Below are 21,680 nucleotides of genomic sequence, written 5' to 3'. Positions count from 1 at the left end.
AAAGTAAATTTTTCAGTTAACTGGGTTTGTGGTTGGCGATATCACGAAGTAGCTTTAAAACATGTTTTACATACTTTGTTTCCTGATTTTTTTAAAAAAACACCCCCGTTGACTAATATAATTAAACAATTTAATTGAAGCTAACTCCCTTCTGCCCCATGTTTTGTGGTGGTCTTCGAAAAAAATCCCAAACTCACCGTAAGAAAGAGCCCCAGCACACATGCACGAATGCTCTGCGCCATCAGCCTCTCAGAAAAACGGCCATTCAAAGCACAATTGCTGTACAGTTTTGTTGTAATCTTTGTAAACCCAGTGCTTTGCCCTAACTTGACCTTTGTTTTTTTTTAAAAAAGCACAATTTTTCCCAAGTCACGTCAATGTCAGAAAGCAAAAGGAGCACAGCAGGTATTCACTATCCCACTCCAGATAGCAGGTCGCTTAACATCAGGCTTCTGCTGCACCTGCAAGCTTCCATCTGATACTCCTCTCTCAGTCCAAGTACATGGATGCTATCCATCATTTGCTGAATTAGCGCAGTCTTCAGCAAACAATGGACTCATTCAGTACAAGGCTGAGCACCAAAACAAGTCTTATTTGTTATAAAGATTCTAGAATATATACAAGTATTGAATTGCTGTGCAGGAATCTGTCAGACGAGATCTGTTTACTAAGACTTGACAATGTCTTGTCAAGACAAGAAAAAATACCATTCATTCCAAGTTACAGTGGGCATTTATAGAACATTTTTAATACACTCTATCCCTTGCAGTAACAAAACTTTTACTGCTCTGCACTTCCACTGTAAAATGCTTCTGGTGTTGACAAGTGTTAATATAGGGGCTCAAATACAATCAGTCGCAAATGGCGGAGGGACTGATAGCTTTACATTGCATTGTTTAAGGAGGTCAGCACATTGAAAGCATCAGTAAAAGTACTTCAGGAGCAGTCAGCTTTCCTAAATAGATTTTCTGCGAGTGGATTTCCTCCCTTTGGAGGCTGGACTGCCTGACCATGTGGTGCAAAGCGGCTCCTGCTGGGTCTGGCATTAAATATACAGCTCCTATTTGCACAAGCAAGGGGAAGACAAACTGATATTCTAGCAGGTATCGTAAATTTAGTTCCTGCTGTTCATTAAGTTCCAATTTCCAACTATATATGCAGCACAGGGTGGGGGTAGGCAGCAACAATGAGTAGATTTTGTGTGTGCACATATCTTCATTATATTTAACTTTGTGCCTCCAGGAACAGCACATGCATTGCACACCAGTGAACTCAGTCAGGTCACAGCAGCATTGCCACAGACACCACTGCACACCTGAGGGGGAGCAAAGCCAATACCAAGTTGGAATTTTTTTTATTTTGTGAAGCTCTGAGTAGGCTTTTGAACGTGGTCGGAAAGCAATAATACCAGTTTCAAAGCAACTTGAGATGAAGCATGAATTCTGCATGTTTCATGCCAGTCCCGAGCAGCAGCAGCCACTCACTGATATAAAGTTTACATTGAAAACACCGGTCAGTGTCTGGATCGTCTTATGCCTTAGCCAAGCAGGTCTGCAGAGCTCGAAGGCACTCTTGATGAAGGACAGTCAGCCTGACTCATTAGCAAGATCTGAAGGCATCAATCAGTAACTTGGGCTGGGGTTCTTCATTCTTGCGGTGTGTTAACCTGCAAGCCAAAGAGGTGGATATCTTTACCAATCAGAACCTGTAATGGCAAGCTGGTTTAACTGGTTAAACTCAATTCAATACCCCAATGCACCAAATCCTGTGGTTTGTAGTGTGATTTTTTTTTCTCTTGGTTACTTTGACCACTGCCTCAGTATCATCCGGAAATGAGATAAGATAAATGATGACTGGACTAAGCGTTGACGGCAGAATGTGACTGCTACAGAATGAGCCTATCTAGACAGCAACACAACACCTAATGAGAAAGCAAATTCAGAACTCTCAGTAATATTGATACGCAATACCCTCCTCATTAATTTATCAATGCAAATTCCATTTTATGTTTATTTTGCTATTCTTGAAGCCCAAACATTTTGTTTTGAATTCTGAAATTAACAAAGGGATCTGAGCATCTGGCAGTATACGTAGAGCTTGAAATAAAGAACAAGTAATTATAAAAAGAGTGCTAGAAGCTATAATCGAAATGGGATGGCAGCAAGCTTCTTGAATACTAATGCTACTCAACAAGGAATAGCTTGAAGCCTATTGTTTTAAAACAAGCCCCTTGACTTCCTTCAGCCCAGGGATATACTCATCACAACGCATCTTTTACAACATGAGGGTTTATCCACAGAACAGTTGTCAATATATTTGTTATGAAAGGAAATTTAAAAAAAGGCATGGATCACATATCGGATCAAATAAAATTTCAGTTAATTGATACAGATACAGTTTGTTTTGTACCTGGTTTACATTGTGCCTTGATATCAAATTACTGCCCAACACTTGTTCTGCTTTGCTCAAGGAGGCAGATAATCACCAATGGATTCAATAAGGTTATCTACTTGGGTATGAGTTGTATAGAGTGTTAAAGACAAGAAAATAATGTTTACATGCATCACTGGGAACATAATACTACAGTTAAATGAAGAACTGGTTCAAGCTCACCCAACATTTGATGCTGTCAATTCTGTTACTAACAACGGTTAAAATAAGTTTTTTTTATTTACATGGAAAACATATTAAAATAATGGTGGTCAGTCAACACTGTAATTGAACTAGATGACATATACTTGGAGTGGAAATATTTCCACAAGAACTCCAATGATTGGAACAACAATGCAAGCTGCTCTAATGTTTATTGTAGAGCATCTGCTTTAGAAGAAATAGATTTCAAAAGTACATTTCTGGTCTTTCTGATCACTATTTACAAAAGCAACACGCTTGGAACACAAAAAGCAAGCAATTGCTACAGGCACATGAAAATCCAAACTACAGCAATCACATCAATGAAACAGGGAAGGCTATTGCAATGTCCTTTGTAACACAGTTGTCTGTGAAGGAAATAGTTCACTGAAAGCAAGGGTTTTGCACTCTTTTAATGTGCTAACTGATGCAAATAAAAACAACATTCATTAAAACCAGGAAAAGAGATTTGATTCCTACTCTTTGTAGAAGTAGCTGATCTCAGGCTAGAGAAGAGGAAAATCAGCCAGAGTTCTACTCCCAATTGCTGTCCAATAATCTTGTTTGGAAAGTGTATGTCTGTGGATATTGGGTGAGATCATAATGGGTTTTGGCTCTGATACCCCCACACCCCAATGAAATAGCCTACTCACTGCCCAAGGTAAAGAATACTTACTTATGTTAGATACTTCTGAAGGGCAGGGGAGAAAATCTGGTGGAGTAAAAAATCCTCTTGGAGTGAAGATATTTGGTTAGAGAAGGTTGATGATAATAATTCTTGCATTTGATATAGCCACTTATCACATCTTTGAGATGTCTCAAAGCGCTTCACAGAATATACTGTAAAGTGAATTTGCAGAAGAGAAAGATTGACAAATGTAAATATAAATAAATATAACGGAGTATGGAAACATGAGTTAAGTAAAATCCTGCCATTCTCACATGGACATTTTCAAAATTTAATATGAGAGCAACGGGGAAGGCAAGAAACCAAATCCATACACAAAGGCCATTGGGAGTTAGAATTCCATTGGGAGCTGCCTACTCTCAAACTTCTATCTGCTGACAAGGTTGCTGTATGCTCAGGCATGTGAACATGTGGCTGAACTGCATCAGATGAAAGCGCAATAAATATTCTAACATACTGTTAGTAAGTGGGGTGATAATGTCAGGTCTCGGCGTGCAGAGAACAGGATATAAAACACCAGCTGTTTAAAATTTTAATGAGTTGTTGTTTGAAAAGATAATATATAACCACATTATCACCAATCTAATCAGATATACAAAGTTAATCTTTTTCTTAAACCAAAATGTTGCAACAGTTCCAGATGTAAACCTCCATTAACTACCTTTGATTTTCAATATTTGGGCTGCATTTGCAGTAATCATTGGACATTGCAATGAGACTGCATCACATTCTCTTCTAGGATTAACCAGTGAGGACATTTTACATTCCAAGTGTGGAGACACTTATGTGGAACTGTGCTGCAGTTGAAATGCATTTCAATGTTAATAAGTTACATGTTTATTGTATAAATTCCTAATAAATTACATTCAACTGCCAAGACACAGATTAAAACAGAAAAGATGCAATGGGGAGTGAACCAAGCGTGTCAAATGTTAAAATAGCATTCCAAAGCTGCTGGAATCATGGCGAAACATCCCACAAATCTCAGGACAATTGTGGAGAAAAATCATATGAACTGGTTCAAGGGAATTTTTTTCTTGCAGAAATGAGTGGTAGGTTTCAATATACAAGTTGAAGCAGCCCAGAATATTGGAGAACTCTAGCCATGCATAGATTCCTTGCTGCAAATAATACATCAAAATTTACATTTATTTAGTCTTTCACGTTGGGAGGAAGTCTCAAAGTGCTCAAGAATGCTGGATGGGCACGTGAGCTGAGGGCGGGGCTTGGGGGAGGGCAAAGATGATCAAAAGTACGGTCAAACTGGTAGGTTTTGTGACACAAGAATGAAATGCTTTGAGGAGAGAAATGAAGAAAATTGGTGAAGAGAGGAATGCCAAAGATTTCTGATGCTAATCTGTTTATGCATTGGAACACAGCTTGACGAGTGGTATCAACATTTACCCAAATTTTACCGTCCTGAGATTTGTGGTATATTTTGTCACAATACCAGCAGCTTTGAAATGCTGTTTTTAGGAATGTTTGGGAATACTGATCTTGCATAGTATTTATATTTTTAAAAAATTGCTTTTTTTTAATATAAATACTCTGCAAGATCAGTATTCCCAAACATTCCTAAAAACAGCATTTCAAAGCTGCTGGTATTGTGACAAAATATACCACAAATCTCAGGACGGTCGTGGAAATAAAATCATATGCAAGCAATTTTTCTCCTGCAGAAATGAGTGGGAGTTGAAGCCGCTCATAATGCTGGAGAACTCTAGTCATGTGTAGGAATCTGTACAATTTATTAACATGGGAATGCATTTCAGCTGCAATTATAACAATCACAATTATTGTAGACCTCCAAAATATGCATGTCTGCCTCTGGTCTACTGCACAATTTCTGGTGCTTAAACAAACTTAGGTACTGCACAAATCATTGACTTGGCAGCAGACAGGAAACACATCATAGATTTTTGGAGAGTATTAAAAAAAAGCAAAACTTTCCTTCCGGTTTGGACATAACTAAACAGTAAAAGTGAAATGTTGGAATTGCAAAGTTAAATCAAAAACATCCAGGACTTCAAGCTCAGAAAAAGATTTAGCCTTCACAAGGGTCATCTATCCCTGAATGTATAAAGGAGCTATTAAACAACATTTTATATACCACTGTTCCATTGCTTTCACAGTATAATTTGCATGCCTTCACAATATAATTTGATCTCTATTCCACCCACACCCCCCACTGAATAATCAGGCTAGTTCCCGTATTTGTATCTCAACCAAATTATTTCACAGAATGTATGATAGAATCCTTCAGAATGAGAAATCTCCCAACCAATCAAGCTGGTTTGCTCATTCCATCCAAAGAGCATATACAATTTGTCTCAACAGACTGCAATCCAATGTTGATTTCATGTATATAGGATGTGGGACGTCCTCCCAACGTGAAAGGCGCTCTATAAATGGAATCTTGTTGTTGATGTTACTCAAAATATTTCCCTGGCCACAATCCAGGTTATTCAATTCCCAATGAAAAATGATAACACAGCTTCCGTTAACACAGTAACACAGAAAACATCATGTACACATTGGCTGACTGTCTACTATACAGATTCTCAATCCCTTCAATCCCATTCCTACTCATGTATTTATCAAGTTTTTTTTAAATAAGTTATTCAACATAGCATTAACTGCTTTAACCAGGAACCTATTCGACATATCAACTAACTATTCCATCTCTAGACTTGCTTGAGGTTTAATTTTGAAACTTTGTCCTTTAGTTCAATATTCATGTTCCAAAGCTGTTGCCTTACAATTGAGCTGTATAAAGTTAAAAAAAGTACAAATTTAAGATAATCTCTTGATTTGAAATCCAATGCCTTTGAAATGCATCCTAGTACCCTAGTGGTCAAATTATACTGTGAAAGCATTGGAACAGTGGTATATAAAATATTTTGTTTAATAGCTGCTTTATACATTCAGGGATAGATGACCCTTGTAAAGGTTAAACCTTTTTCCGAGCTTGAAGTCCTGAATGTTTTTGATTTAACTTTGCATCCTAGAAGTGCATCACATTGATTGGATGCTTTCAAGTTTGTCTGATTATTTCCCAAAACGCATCCTTCTAGGAAATCAATGAATTCAAATATACATACAAGGATTATTAATTAGGTTTGTGAAAAATATTCCAAATGGAAAAGTGTCAGTAAAAATTAAATCTGCTATTGTTCAATTGTATTCAACTTAAAGCAAACTACTAATAAATAAATATTTAAACAGAAAATGTATTTTAATAAAACAAATATTGCAACAAAATTCACTGCAAAACATTACATGAAAACATGAAAAGGAGCCTAGGACCATACATTATAATGTCATATCGTAAATCTAAAATATCTAAAATCTAACGAATCTACAATAATCTGTCCACAGTAGTACCTAAATATACTAGCTGCAGAATTCAATATCTCATTTTTCTACATACCAGACAAAAAATAATAAACAAGCAATAAGTACTTACACAGTAAATAATTTATTTGTGTTGTGCACACATTACATTATGATCCTTCAAGTACATTATAATCCTTCAAGGCAAATGAACACAATGATTCATTGTATATCTCGCTTCACTCGTCTTGCTCCCAGTGGAGTGAAATTTGAGCTCAGTGCTGAGAATGGGAGTTATATTTTTTTTATCAGTGAATGCAAACAACACTGAAGCATCACTGGATAGTTCCCAAACACTGAGTATCTTAATTTAAATACCAATTTGATTGGTGAGGATCAATGGGTTCAGTTGTCAGTGTCAAATACACAGTCTTTGCAGTAAATCCTGTGAAGAAGCACTTTGAGACAACGTGATAAACCATACATCAACTGCAAGGACTATTATTAATTACTACTCGTATAATGTTGTACGCACCAAGAATAGTAAAAACTGTTCCATAATTTACATGGCACAAAATCCAAAGAAGAAAATTCTAACTTGAAAGTCTTTATGAATTTTTAGTATCTTTTGTTTTATGCCACATGTCACGCTGTCAAGATTGATAACCTATCACACCCCCTCAGGATGGGCTAGTAACTACTAAACAAACCTGACATAAGACCACTCCAACTGCATTTGTGCAGACCTCCATTCTATGCATTAATAGCTGAAGCCTGATAAGAATTTTTCATGCAGATCAAATCTTCCCAGGCTCAAAATTCCACCTAATTTTTAGCCTGTAAGACCTGTTCCTCTTAATATTTCAGATTGCACATCATTGTGGACAATTCTTAATGTATATTCTTTTTAAGAAAAGGAAACATGATTTGCAAATTAAGACTAAAATTTAGGAATTTATTTGTAAACATTAATGTATGCATGTTGCAGATCAGGTTCAACAACCCTTGTGCCTTGCAGTCTATTATCAAACATGACAAGTGAATACCTTGGGCAAGATACTGGGGGATTCAACACCTTTGAACCCTACCCCATTCTAAGTATATTTGTTAAACACATGATTTAGCCATTGTTCACACTATGAAATCTGAAAGGAACGGGCGTTAGCCAGTGTAATAATTTGGCCCAAAATGCTGAAGAAAATGTAAGTGACAACCTCCAGTTCAATGCGTTTGTTCCGGTTTCAGGGAAATAAACTACATTTATCACCTAATTCATCATAATCAATGTCATCTTCTCACCACCACCTTTAACACAAAACATTTCTTCTCAAAGGGGCCTACCAATCTCTCTCCAAATCATCTTTTCACGATGTTAAATTACACAATCTACACAAGATAAGGTAGCCCTCCATCAACATCATCTGACAGTGCCAAATACTGAAGAACCCAGACATCTACAGAACTAAAATATCAATACTAATGGGCCACCATTTAATGTAGTATTAATGAGATTAAACAGTAATGCTTTAGCAGTAAATGAAACTTTGTGCAAACGAGCCATTCACATATTACATTAAAATGCTTTTGCAACAAAGACCCATTGTTTTCTGGTGTCTGATGGGAACTAATTGGACCCCTACCACCTTGCATGAAGTTCTCACAATGAGCAGTGAATCCTGTGTCAATCTGCCCGATTCTAATTTTCTAACTGAACACACGCAAATTAGAATCAGCATTCACATTTAAAGCCACTACATCTTTCTTCCTGCCAGACAATGAAACACAGCCGCACGGTGCCACTTTCAATGGGTAGAAATAAATTAGATTGATCAACTGCACAAATTGCAAACTGTATTAAAGGTCTCATGTATGTCATCAAAAGACGAGGACAATACAGCCCACAGATACATTGTGTGTTATCTGCACTAAAGAATAACAAGGAGATCTTTGTTCAATTGAAGTTTGGGTACTAAAAGGAAAGTAAATTTGCTTTGCTTTTCTTAACTGACAGCATATCCTTAGTTACCTCTGCAATTACCAAAAATAAACCATGAATGTAATTGGGTTTTCCAGCCTCTGTGCATTTATGTCGTCAATGACTCTGAAATTGAGATTCATTCTGACAAGAGCTAAAACCTAACTAATCGATTTGAAAAAGGTTCCAATCAAAAAGCACACAACAACTTTAGTACAATCCTCCCCAGTGTGCCTCCTTCTATAGGTTCAAGGCATAGCAATGTGACAAATCAGGGAAGTTAGCCCTCACTTTTGTATTGGATGGGTATGAATTCTATGTATATTTTGATGACATTCACACTAACTTGTTGAAATAAGACAACCACTGGCCTTGGGAGGATACAAGCTATTTTGTAGTCAAAATGCCCGGTTCTTGGGATAAACAGAAGTAACAGTGTGCTTGACTCTTTGCCCAGTTGCGAAAGGCCTAAGTGCCTGATAATTGATTGGATGAATAAAAAGGTATAAAGTTGAAAGATTGTTGATATAAAGCAGTAGAGTCAGCAGGGAACCAGGCTCACAGAGGCGGAGGGCCAAAGTATATGTTTTATATTCTTATTTTCTTGCTGTGCTTATGTTTGAATAAACTGAGTTAGCCACAAAACTTTATTGTCTGGTCCTTTGACTCGAACACTGGGAGTTGAGATCCCAACAACACGTTTTGTTTCTTCGCAAAGCTCTACCATTGTAAGTAGGTATTGTGCTATGCTCCTCAATTGTGACAGATTGGTGTCCCACATTCCTTGCCTCTATTTTACGACTGCACTTAAAATTATTCTGTTCACTTCTTATATTTGGTATAAATAAGTATACAATTTAATTTATAAAAAGGGACATTGTTTGTTCCATTCTGCTTCAAACTGAAAACAAATGCATTAGTGGGTTTTGAATGTAATCCCAGGTATGCAAACAGTCATAGTTCTGAGAACTCCTACCTTGACTTCTGGTCCCCAAGTTCTCAACACCATAAATTTGTGATCACCTCTGGGAAGGTTTTTTGAAAGTAGCAGAATTGTTAATACTGTATGCCCATTCCAACACACCTGTAATACTTTCATTGTTTATTTTAATTTGTTTTTAGTTTGTTTTATTTTCTCTTTGACCGAGCCTTCAGCTCCCCTCTCGACTCTCTTCCCCCTCCTCGCTCCCTCCCTTCCCTCCCCTCACCCTGACCATTTCCCCCCTGCTCGGGTCATGACCCAACTGTGCAGCGCCTTGGGACGTCCTCCTGACGTGAAAGGAGCTTTATAAATGGAATCTTGTTGTTGTTGTTGTTGTTAATACAACAGTTAAACAATATGGCATTCAAGTCAAAGGGAAAGAAATGAAAGAAATTCAATAATATACCAGTCTTGATTCATGAAACACTGTAGAAAAGATGTGATGAAGCAATTTCTACACCTAAGCATTAGTTGCATAATAACATAATAATTTGCTAGGCGATAGCAGACCAAGATCCATCCAGTTTGCCCTTCACCATCCTGGCAGATGCATGACATGTCATGTCCCAAACTATATATTGTATTCCAAGATATTATTTCCTAACAGAAATTTATTTAATTTGTTAGGCTAAGTTGCAAAGCTACAAGTACCAGTTAAATAAAAGGCTCAACCAGATCATCTGTATTTCTGTTGAGAAAAGGCACAAGGAAAGCTATTCTGGTGAAGCTCATCCCATATGAATGTGGTTGTGTCACAAAAATAAATCTTAAGCTCTAGGCTAACACCATGTAGTATTACAAAATACAAATTAACCAGTCACTAGAAAAAAAAATCAGTAACAAAAGCTTGCTGGTTTAACAGCTACTAAACTAGCACCTTGTTTATACTGCTTCCAAAACATTTACTGTCTTTATGAATGTGCAAGAATTGGATGAGCAAAAACAGTGAGACATTATTTCCTTACATCAGTTCTTAGGATAAAAACGCCTTCCTACTTCTTCCCTTTGTAGTTGTCTGGGACTGAATGGCAAGAGATCCACATGAAACATCCATAAATAGATTACATAATTTTTTTGTGGAATTCAACTGTAAGTCATAATAAAGCAGCTATGCTGGGCAGTAATTCAACACATGACTTGACTCAATGACAGGCTTCAGTGCAAATTCTCGTGGATTGTACTCAGTTCAGGTCACAGTGACCCAAATTGATCACTTGAATCCATTCAAACAAGGATTTAGTAGCTCATACAGCCTCAAACGAGTCATTGATAAAGTGACCTAGATACGCTTCCTACTGGGTATGGAAGGAAAGTTTTCACATCTTTGAAGCTCCATTTTCTTCACTAACATAAGGTCAACAACCGATGGCTTGGCTGTGATGTCTCACAGTTTAGACTCGCACAGAAATAATGGCCAATTATTTGTATTAAAAGTATAGGTATCTACACTAATGAAGACAAAATGTCTGTGTGTCTGTCCGCCAAGAACACAATATCCGATTGATGTAGTGTTGACAAATTTACTTGACAAAACATTCCTTTCAAATATAGATTTTCTTAACGTTTGAACAGACAAATCAGCTACACTGTATCCCTTATACAGATATACTAGGCAACAGACGGAATCAAAATCATATTGCTCACTACGCCGCTTCTTTCACTTTTAATGGTCACTTTCTTACTGGAGGTAAATTCCCTCACCCCTGTACATATACATAGATACAGTAGAATCGATATCGATTCCACTGGGAAGTGTGCTGACCCTCTACACAACTCCAACTATTTCAAAGTTACATCTTTCTTTTATGTGTTTCTAACTCCACCACCCCTTGTCACAGAGATAGCCCCACCCTTCGCAAGATGCTTTGCACAGAGAGAGATATGGACAACTTCTGGGCAGCTTCCCACAGCCTACTTGTTTCTCTGCCTTGAGATAGGCAGGTGTCTGAGCTGTAGCCTTTCTTTTCTGTGGTCCATTGTGCTTACATCTATGTTCAAGGACCCGATTGCTCATTATCTCAAAGGAGTGAACATCTTCCCAGGAAAATATGAAATGGAATCAGAAGCTAATCTCAACCTGTCCAACAAAGCTAGTTTTCACCCCCAATTCTTCTGGAACATTTGATTGCTGCTATCAATATACCAATGTATCTGAGGTGATAGTCAGTATATTTAAAAAATAGAGACATGATTTATACCTCATTGGAAATGTCTTGTATGGGGGAGTGTCATGGTCATTTTTTTTGGGGGGGAGGGAAAATCTCCTAACATTAATGAGCTATATTAAAAAATGCTTTAATTAGCCCCAAAATATGAAGTATGCATGGTATTCTGTAACAAAGTAGTGACAGAGGAAATCATAAACACCTCTAGAGAGATACATCTATACTAATAAAGACAAAATGTCTGTCTGCCAATAATGCAATAATTGATTGACATAGAGACAACAACAAAATTACATTTGTATAGCGTGTTACACGTCGGGAGCACATTCCAAGGCCCTGGACAGTCAGTGTTTCGGACCCGAGCTGGGGGTCGGGATCGGGGAAGATAGAGGGTGGGGTGGGGGAAAAGAGGGTGAGCAAAGGCACGGTCGAAGAGGAGGGTCTTGAGATGGGTCTTGAAGGAGGCAAGGGAGGGGGCGAGGAACCATAAGATGGAGTTCCAGAGGGTGGGGTAGAGTGGCAGAAGGCCTGCCCACCAATGCTAGGGCGGGCGAGGCGGGGGATTTGAAGCAGGCTGGAGCCCACTGAGCGGAGGGAGCGGGCAGTTTGATAAGGGGTTAGGAGATCGCAGAGGTAAGGGGGAGCAAGGCCATGGAGGGCTTTGAAGTCAAGGACCAGGATCTTGAACTGTATCTTCTGTGTGATGGACATGATTTATACCTCATTGGAAACGTCTTGCATTGGGGAGTGTCATGGGCATATTTCTTTGGGGGGGTGGGGGGACAACTATCAATGATGAGCTATGACCTAAACAAGCTCATCACACATGTATGGCAGTTGTGCTTAAGGTGCACACACAGTGTTTATGGCATGTTAAATGGTTTGTGAGTGGTATCAGTTAAATCTACATTCCATATTGGATCCTTTGGTTGCAAGGGGTAGCTGCAACGGGTACAGCTAGTTTGAAATAAGACGCAAAATAGCCTTTTTAAATGTTTTCGGCTGATTGAGATGAGGTACACGTTTCCATTCTATGCACATCTTGTCAAGTATTACGTATTCCCGGGTCAGAAGCAGCACAAACTGGTTGAGAATAAAGCCCCAACAATACACCAGAACCCTTTCCTCAGATGTATCCTTACAGTGATTTCTGGCAGAGAGTCAATCTGGGAAAGCATAACACAGGATACTAAATCGGCCTGCGTGAGAAATACTTGCAACTGCTGGCAGTATAGCTAGACTTTGCATGACGTGAATATTTCAAGTGTCAATATAATCTGCAAAAAATCAGCAGCAAAAGGTCAAACTTCCTTCCTCTCCTCTAAAATAGCTGGTATTGACATACAAATCTTAAACTCTAATGCTCTTCAAACCTGCAGGTATATTTTGAATAGAAAACAGCACTATATGAATTGGAAGACTTGAACATTCAAACTGTTCAATTTCTGAGAACATTAACATTCAACGTAAAAAGGATTTTGCCCGATTCTTGTCCTACCTGCGCTCACAATGCAACATTGAATACTGACCTAGATTTATTTGCAGCCAGAAGCACAAGCCAAGGTTTCATACAATGTACCTGTGTGAGGAAATTCCCTGAGATGCTGTGTATCACCTCTGCCTTTATAGGAGATGGTGAACAATTCAATAAAGTGTTAACAAAAAGAAAAGAGAATCCATTTATTTAGGTGCTGCAAACTTGGGTCAAAAATGAAAAAGGACACATTACAGACTGTTTGGTGATAACTAATTAGAGTATTTTACCTTTGGCGATGCGTGAAAAATTACTGCAGTGAAATTAAACACTATGATAATTTAAATATGGTTCAAAGTAAAATTAGGGTTAAAGGCTGAACTGAGAAGCAGGCAAAAGCCTAAATGTAACATGTTTCACATTTTTACCAGTTTGTCCTGTTTTCTTCAGTTTGTTTAAACAAATAGCATAAAGGAGCAAGAGAAAAAATTACACTGCATACCCAAAATAATTCCACATTCTGTGCCATATGTGGCAGAAAAACACAACATTCCTTTGCCCAAAATTATTTAGATTATTGATTATTACCGCACGCTTAAAACTTTGGTTTTCAAAAAATCTACATCATTATTCCATTTTAGATCAAAAGTTGTGAGTTCTTATCTTAAACAGCCAAGTTCCTGATCTAACTTTCACCCCTGTGCAGAAATTTCCAGCTAAGGCCAGGCGTTTTTCTTCTCTTTCAAAGAAGAGAAGAAAAAAGATGCACAAATGTGAAGCAAGTGAAACAGGTACAGGAAGAAACAAATTCCAGTGCAGTCCCCCTATCTATACAGCATCCGTGTTCCAGTTTCACCTTAAATATAAACATACCTTTCAACAGCAGAGTTTCAGTTCAGAATGGTGCACACTGTGCTGTTCACCACTCGAGCACCATGGGGACAGATGGAACAACCTGGTGTCAGGTGCTCTGTTATACACCAGTTCAGTTGCCGAGTGAACGCAGGCCTCGTTTGTGGTACCAAATGCCGGAGGAAGCTCAGCGGCACTTATGAGTCGCTATGGCTACAGTTACAGCTGCCAATCATTTCTGCTGAGTGCCGATGCACAGCTGATTTTTTTTCTTAACTGCTGCCGGCTGGCAGAAAAGTAGTTCTGGTCGCAAACGTGTCATTGGGATCAGAATCTATTGCATAGAGAAGTTATTATGTCGGCAGCCAGACATCTGGCCAGTTTGTTATCTCATGTGGGTGAAATATATTCTATCTGCACAAGGCATCATGCATCACGTGATTTCTGGCCATATAATTTTTTGTCAATACTGTATATGGCATAATAATATTTGAAATGCAAATGACTTGTCAGTGTGCTCACTCTTGTTTCAACTTGAAACTAACAGCATTGCTGCTTTTGGTCTTTTCAACAACTTAGCAGTTTCAGAATAAACTACAATTTGTAAAATAGCAAACCCATCAAATGTTGGTCTTAAAATGTTACAACATTGCAGAGTACTAGAAAAATGATATATTTGTTGACATTTCAAATCACCTGATTGATACGCAATTTAGTGCAGCACATTAGGCTCTAAAGTTCCAATGTGCACTAGGGTCAACCTCATCAATAACTTGAATATTTGTTATTGTTATTGGACATAATAAAAAATTAAAAATTATTTGGATTGTTGAGTAGTAAAATATAGTTGATTTTAAAGAACAACATGATTAGATTAGACTTGATTTGGTTAGATTCATCTGTTTGCCACCACAGAGTTAAACACGTCGAATTTCTTCATTGTGAAATTAGCTTTTTAATTTTTGTTTTACAACTTGCATTTTATAGAGCTTTATCACACTGTGACGTGTTAAAGCACTTCACGGGTGATTAATGCCAAGTGTAGTGATTGATTGTGTCAGCAAAAAAATGATTACTCTTTGTACAACCCCTCCTGGTCTTGGAAAAAATATCTGTGGAACGAGCACACCAGTGCAGCTTTAGCATTTATCATCTCTTTTCCACCCTTTTGCAATGACCACCAACCAATTTGCGTGTATTGAGACCTTTGATTTTAAATGAACAGGCAATCCTCTGCCCCAGGTTCAAGTAGCAGAGACAGCTTTGGACAGCAGTGACAAAGGCACTGATCACAGTGACTCTCAGCACAAAATTCTCAAACAGATGCCCATTGTCAAACTACATATTTAGCATTTAAGCCCAGTCCACAGATGTGTCATCAGGACCAGAATCTATTGTCAGAGAGGAGAGTACATCAACAGACAGCCATCTGATATCATCGTTTAGAAGTTAATTTCATCGTCAATGTCCTGAGGGAATGGGGGCAGAGTGGAACCCAGCAGCAAAGAGTGCACATCACTGATAAATTAATTCAATTTTAACAAGCGTTTGTGTAAAAAAAACGTATACTGTATATAATCTAACAGTTTGCAATAATAAAAAGTAAAAGTGGTTCTTGCAGCCATTGGTTACAAACAAGTTACACATTTAGATCTTAACTGTTCCTTTGGCACAGCTTCAAATGTTGTAAAAGCAGCTGACTCAAAATATTCCTGTTGCCTTGCATAGCATCTATTTCTTAACTGAACTACCAGTAGGCAACTGCTGATGTTACTACTACACAGAACATAATCAATTTGAGCTCATAGTCTAGGCTGACACTCCAATACAGTTCTGGAGGAGCATTGCATTGTCGGTGGTGCCATCCTTTAGATGAGACATCAAATCAAGCTTCAATCTGTCTGTTGAACTGGATATTTGGGACCACAAACTGTCAAGAAAGAGACCTCCCCAAAGATCAAGAGGCATCTCTTTCCCAGACGGCAGTTAATGACATCCACGCCAGTGTTGCTTAAGATTAGATCAGCCCATCTGAGAAAAGCTGGGGGAAATTGCAAAGCTATTTTTTAAAAAAAAGAAATATTTATGATTGGCAATATTATTTTACTTGTTTTGTGATATTCACATGTTGTGCTCTAAATGATGAATGAATGGGGAATGGCACTGGCAAACAAATTAGATCATCTGACTGCTATTGATGAACTATAACATAAAAGATTACAACATGGGAATATTACAATTTGTCAAGATAAAAAGTCAATACCACAAATGCATTGCACTATAACCAGGTCTATGTAATTAAGATCATTATAGCTGTCTAAGCTCATTACTTGTAATGTGAATCTTAATTTCATAAAACAAATGAAAAACACAGATAATGGTCAAAAAAAGATGTGGAGAGAAGTATTCCAATCAATATCAGTTTGGTACGACTGCAAACAGAAAACTAATGGTGCATGTAGAATAACTCAAGAGAGACACGACAAAGACAAGAGAGATCCTAGATGAAGAATAACACACATGCAGCAGGTTCATTCCCACAATTTGGGTCCCAGGATGTCTTTCCGCCGTGAAGGGCGCTATACAAGTGTAATATTTGCTGTTTTTGTGGTCCTGCCAAGAAGGTGCTAAATAAAGAACAAAGCTTCACGAAAAGTCTACAAAGGATACCCTCCACAAGCACTGAAGTTAAAGTAATAATAATCCTTGCATTTGATATAGCGCCTTATCACAGGAACCTTGCCCAACGTTTCGCCCTGCCAGGAATCAAACCCAGGTCCTCTCTCTTGTGAGGCAAGTGCTCTAACCGCTAAGCTACAGGCTCCACACACATTTATGAACATAGGAACAGGGAGTATGACATTCAGCCTCTCAAGTCTGTTTCACCATTCTAAATGGAACACATACACACGTCACAACTGTTATTACAAACCACTAGACAGCTAGTGTTGTGCTGTCACAGCAGAAGATTAAAATGCCCAATTTGGAGTTTTTTAAAAAAAATGATGCTGTTAACTTCTAATGATGTATTTGAATTAAACTGCAACAAATTTACAACTGCGATTTTCTATGTTGTTATATTTCACACTTCTGCAGCAAAGTGTAAATTTAAAAAGACAAATAAAATTCAAACAGAAAATGCCATCAGGGTATACTTTTTGGTACCTTACCTCAATAATTCTAGTCACTAATACTGCACTAACTCTTGTAACTCAGCTATTAGCTGATCCAAACTATGCTTTTGATCTACCAACACAGAGATTCAATGTTGAATTGTTCCATTCCACAATTAATGGAAGATCAAGGGCATTAATTGTTAATCAATCCAGTGATACTTTGCCATTGTTCAGGATGAATTAATTTATAACTTCAAATAGATTTTAAATCCCACAAAGGATCTATAGATGCAGTGCTTGACATCAAGATTGTACAATATTCTACAGATGTACAGCCTTTAATTACGTCTGTTGTGAATCTCAGTGAGATTAATTTGTTCAATCCATATAAAGTAACGGTTTATATCAATACATCCAATGATGGCTGTAAAATATAGGAGGGGGAGAGAGAGCGAGAGAAAAAAAAAGTACACAAAGACAGAAATAAGAATCATGAGGGGGAAACAGGTAATTAAAGAAACAAAGATTTTTTTAAAAAGTGGTCCAGGATATGTTTGGTAACTATGAGTTAATAAATCTTATGGCACATAATCTAAGGCACTGTGGAACAGGTTTAAAAGATGGGGGAGGGGAGAAAAGATGTTTAAAATAAATGATTAATTCAGAAAAAAAGTCTCTGAAATGCGAGTATCATTGGATTCACATAAATGTAGTCTGAGCAGTAATAATCATTCCACTCACGACTCTTGTAATAGTTAATTAAATTCAAATAATTTATTTACACTACAATACAACTAAAGGCCCTGCAACATTATCATAAAAAGTGATGAGTTTTAATGTTAGCTATCTAAAACTATTTCCTTCAACATTTACAATCCCTTTCCTAGTAATTAAGTATAATTAGTGATAAAATTAAATGAGACTCTGGCTAATATGTGTCTTGCTCCAGGATTCTATACAGCTGGTTCCAAATTAATGAGTTAGAACTTTGCAGTATTTGGTATAAGGAATTTACCGAAAATCATTTTTGTGCATTTTAGGACAATGCACAAAATGTTGTTCCAAAATCAGTGCCTGGGGGCAGGGAATCATCATACTCAGCTCCTGTTCATCCTGTAAGCCAAAGTCCCGTTCATGCTCCTAGCTGGACAAGCAGTGGGAAATCTTGCCAGACAGCAACATCAATGGCAAACTATATGGTTTTAGCTGATTAGACTCCAGCAGGCAGTTACCTCAACACACACACTCTGGGGTCCTCAAACCTTGGCTCTTGCCAACCAGCGCCTAATACATTCCGGCAAGATGCATCCCTCCAGGAAGAGAGTGCGTATTCCTTTCCATCAATCTGTTTGGGATTTCCACGTGTAGGTGGGGACTCATGGAAATCTCAGCTTGGTTTGGATAATCTTACGTATGGTGAAGGGTTTCCGCATGTGTCAGACACTTGGCTGACCTAAAAACAAAATTGTTCCAAAATATTGGAAATTCTGAAAGTGGAAGGGAAATTAAGCATTTAAAAGATTAAGAGCAACAAGAAATATTTTAAATTTATAATAAGCAGATGGACAGCTGGTGATACGAAAACCCAACATCCTTAGTTATGTCACAATGACCCTGATCTCCAAGGCTGCTTATTTCCTGAGATGGAAAGTTAATGGAACCATTTTACCATAAATGCGATACTTAGAATCAGCGTAATTTACAGCACAGAAGGAGGCCATTCAGCGCATCATGTTTGTGCTGGCTCTTTCAAAGAGCAACCCTTACAGTCCCATTTATCTGCCTTTTCCTCATATTCCTACAGTTTATAACTGGACTGGGAAATGATAAACAGTGACTTCCACCAGTAACTGGATATGTGCATCAATCTGCATCCACTGTGATGCCCACTGTGTTTATACTGCAGGGTTGCAGGCTGTGCACATTAATTCGCAGAATTTGCTGCCAAATGGCCAGTAGAAAGAAACACAACAATACGGTGTTGTATAAGCACAATTGCAGACTATGACATTCTGAATCAAATAGTTAAACCTGCCTAAGAAAAAAAAGTACATAAATAATACATATGGATCCTAATGGAGAGTAACAGCACCAGTGGGGTAAAAATATTGATTGGATGTTGCTGCATTATAAACAACATTACGAAACAATCTCTTCCTGCGTGGTGCCTTTGGCAGACCACGACAATATAATACTTCAGATCTACTCAAAACTAATCATATTAAAAGAAATAGATTGCTAGCATCAAACCTATTTTGAGAAACAGGACGTCAAACATAATTTTGGAACAGCGGGTCAAAGTGCAATTTTGGTTGACAGGATCACTCTGGTGTGGACAAAGAAATTATTTCCTGTTCTGCTGCTACCCCTCTACAAAGAAGCACTCAATGGGATCATAATTGAGATGAAAGAGAAGGCAATCATTACTCAACAAAAGAAACAGCACATCAAGACTTACCGGCTATAATCTAATATTCTTGCAAATATCGTAGCCTATATTTAGTTTTAATTCCAAAATTAAGTTTACAAAGAGTTGCACTGGTGCAAAATTTAATTTTCACTAACATAATAACAGATTAGAAAAGCTTGGACAGTGTCCAGCCCACATACTAGATCTTCAGCTCCCAAAAAACCCTGTAACCTTAGTATGAACATAGCTTGCTGTTTTGCAAATAATTTTCGTTGATGCTGAGGGCACAATTTTGCCCCTTGTTTTTATCCAAAGAGCGTATTATAAGGCACTATATCTAATGTCCATTACCAGAAGTATTGCAAATAAATTTTCAATGTCAATATTTGATTTCAAATATTAAGCATCAATTAGCCATTTAAAACATACACGTGTCGGAAAATCTTCAGGAACCAAATAGTGCCTATAGATTAACTTAACCACCTATTGCTGGAAAAAGCTAAACAGCTAATGGATTACTTGAAACTTGTTTACCAGCTGCTAAGGAGATGAAAGAACTCCTGTGATTTTTTTTTTGGCAAACAGCGATTTGTTTTTTTTAATGTAAATTTCCAGTTGAAGAAATAACTCTCAATCCAGCACGTTACATAAAAATGTACAGTGAAAAACACAAGAGTTAATTGAAAAATGCCAATATGAACCAGGCATTAGATTATCCGACAACAAAGGAGCCTTTGACAGATAATTTTTGGATGTGGGGGAGGGGAGGAAAAGCTTATGATAGAAAGCTACATTGCAGTAATTAAAGAAATTTTCCAGGTTTTGAAATGATTTGTATTTCTGGAAAACACTGCTCCAGAAGCTGCTTCCAAGGACCAGTTCATTTTTATCACTTCATCTACTTTAAGAGAAAGTTTCTTTCCACTTACCTCAAAGTAGCCATTGCTTTAACAGTCCTTTGTCGCCAGATGACGTTATGACGCTGCTTGTTATTACTGGCAAAAGTACACGGGAAACTAGAAATATCAACATAAGAGTTTTTTTTTTTACAAAATGAGATTTCATTAAAAAATGGTTTGTTTTTTGCTGTTTAACAAAACAGAAGAGCTTTCTGTGTGTTAATGGATATGTACCCTCCTCCGATGTAAGGAAAAAACAGATGCTCTAAACCCACTCACAACTCCTGGACTTTCCGTATATCGCAGGCAGCACAAGCAGATCATTATCTAGCGACAAAAATAAGCTGTTGACTATCTCTTCCAAACTATGAATGACTGTTTGCAGTAACGCCAAACCTTATTTGTAGCGTGTTGAAGTAACAAATTAAAGACTCAAGTTCATCCAAGTCTTGAACTAGGTATTTTAAATGTACATTGAAGGGAATTTCTCCTGGCGTCTTGGCCAACATTCCTCCAAATAAAATTGGTCATTGATATCATGGTTGTTTGTTGGACACTGCCATGTACAAGTTTTCTATTGCATTCACCTACAACAGTCACTACACTTCAAAGTGTATCCTGTGAAGGTCTTTCAGACACCTTCCCGACATGAAAGACGGATGCTATATTAAATGCAAGGATTATTATTACATTCATTATTGAGTTATTTGCTTGACTGAAAAGTTTTTCAGGAATTTTTAAATAAGTCAAATTAAATACTTAAAAAAATGAAAATGCCAGAACTTTCAAGACAGCAAGGTTTAGACAAGGTTTTTGTCTAATCCAGCAGTTAGCGTGTTGTTAATGATACATTGGGGTCTGTTTTGTTCGGATTTAAGGAACCAAGTATAATTTTATCAATGATTCACAATCAAACAACGCAACATTTATGCGTTTCTAAACAAACTTTTAAAAAGTTTTTCTAATCGCATTAACTTCATGCCCACTTAAAATCATGTCAACTGACGAGAAAGAGCAGTGGAAGAGGAAAACAATTTGTTTATGTGTCGTCAAAATTGAACCCAGTAATAACTTTGCCAACTGCAATACTCCATCTCAACAATGGGATTGAACACCGCTAGCTTGAGACCGCTAGTTTTTGTATGTGTAATGGGA

The 21,680-nt window shown here is 37.6% G+C and overlaps 1 protein-coding gene across 6 annotated transcripts in view; it reads right to left on the bottom strand.

The window, feature by feature from the left end:
- ndst2a (N-deacetylase/N-sulfotransferase (heparan glucosaminyl) 2a) overlaps positions 1 to 21,680 on the bottom strand; it is a 180,400-nt gene that overhangs the window by 55,961 nt on the left and 102,759 nt on the right. Inside the window, exon 1 of one of the 6 annotated variants that reach the window (XM_007898143.2) lies at positions 20,556 to 20,596. The exons of 3 other annotated variants lie outside the window; for them this stretch is intronic. The gene's annotated coding sequence lies outside the window, so the exon portion shown is untranslated. Of the gene's footprint in view, positions 1 to 197; positions 250 to 6,785; positions 6,805 to 20,555; positions 20,597 to 21,680 lie in introns of those variants that run through there. 2 more of the 6 variants (XM_007898178.2, XM_007898161.2) reach the window with 2 other exon arrangements.

Source organism: Callorhinchus milii, unplaced genomic scaffold, assembly GCF_018977255.1.
Source record: "Callorhinchus milii isolate IMCB2004 unplaced genomic scaffold, IMCB_Cmil_1.0 Scaffold7, whole genome shotgun sequence".
Lineage (NCBI taxonomy): Eukaryota > Metazoa > Chordata > Chondrichthyes > Chimaeriformes > Callorhinchidae > Callorhinchus > Callorhinchus milii.
This window is presented reverse-complemented; position numbering and strand designations above follow the sequence as displayed.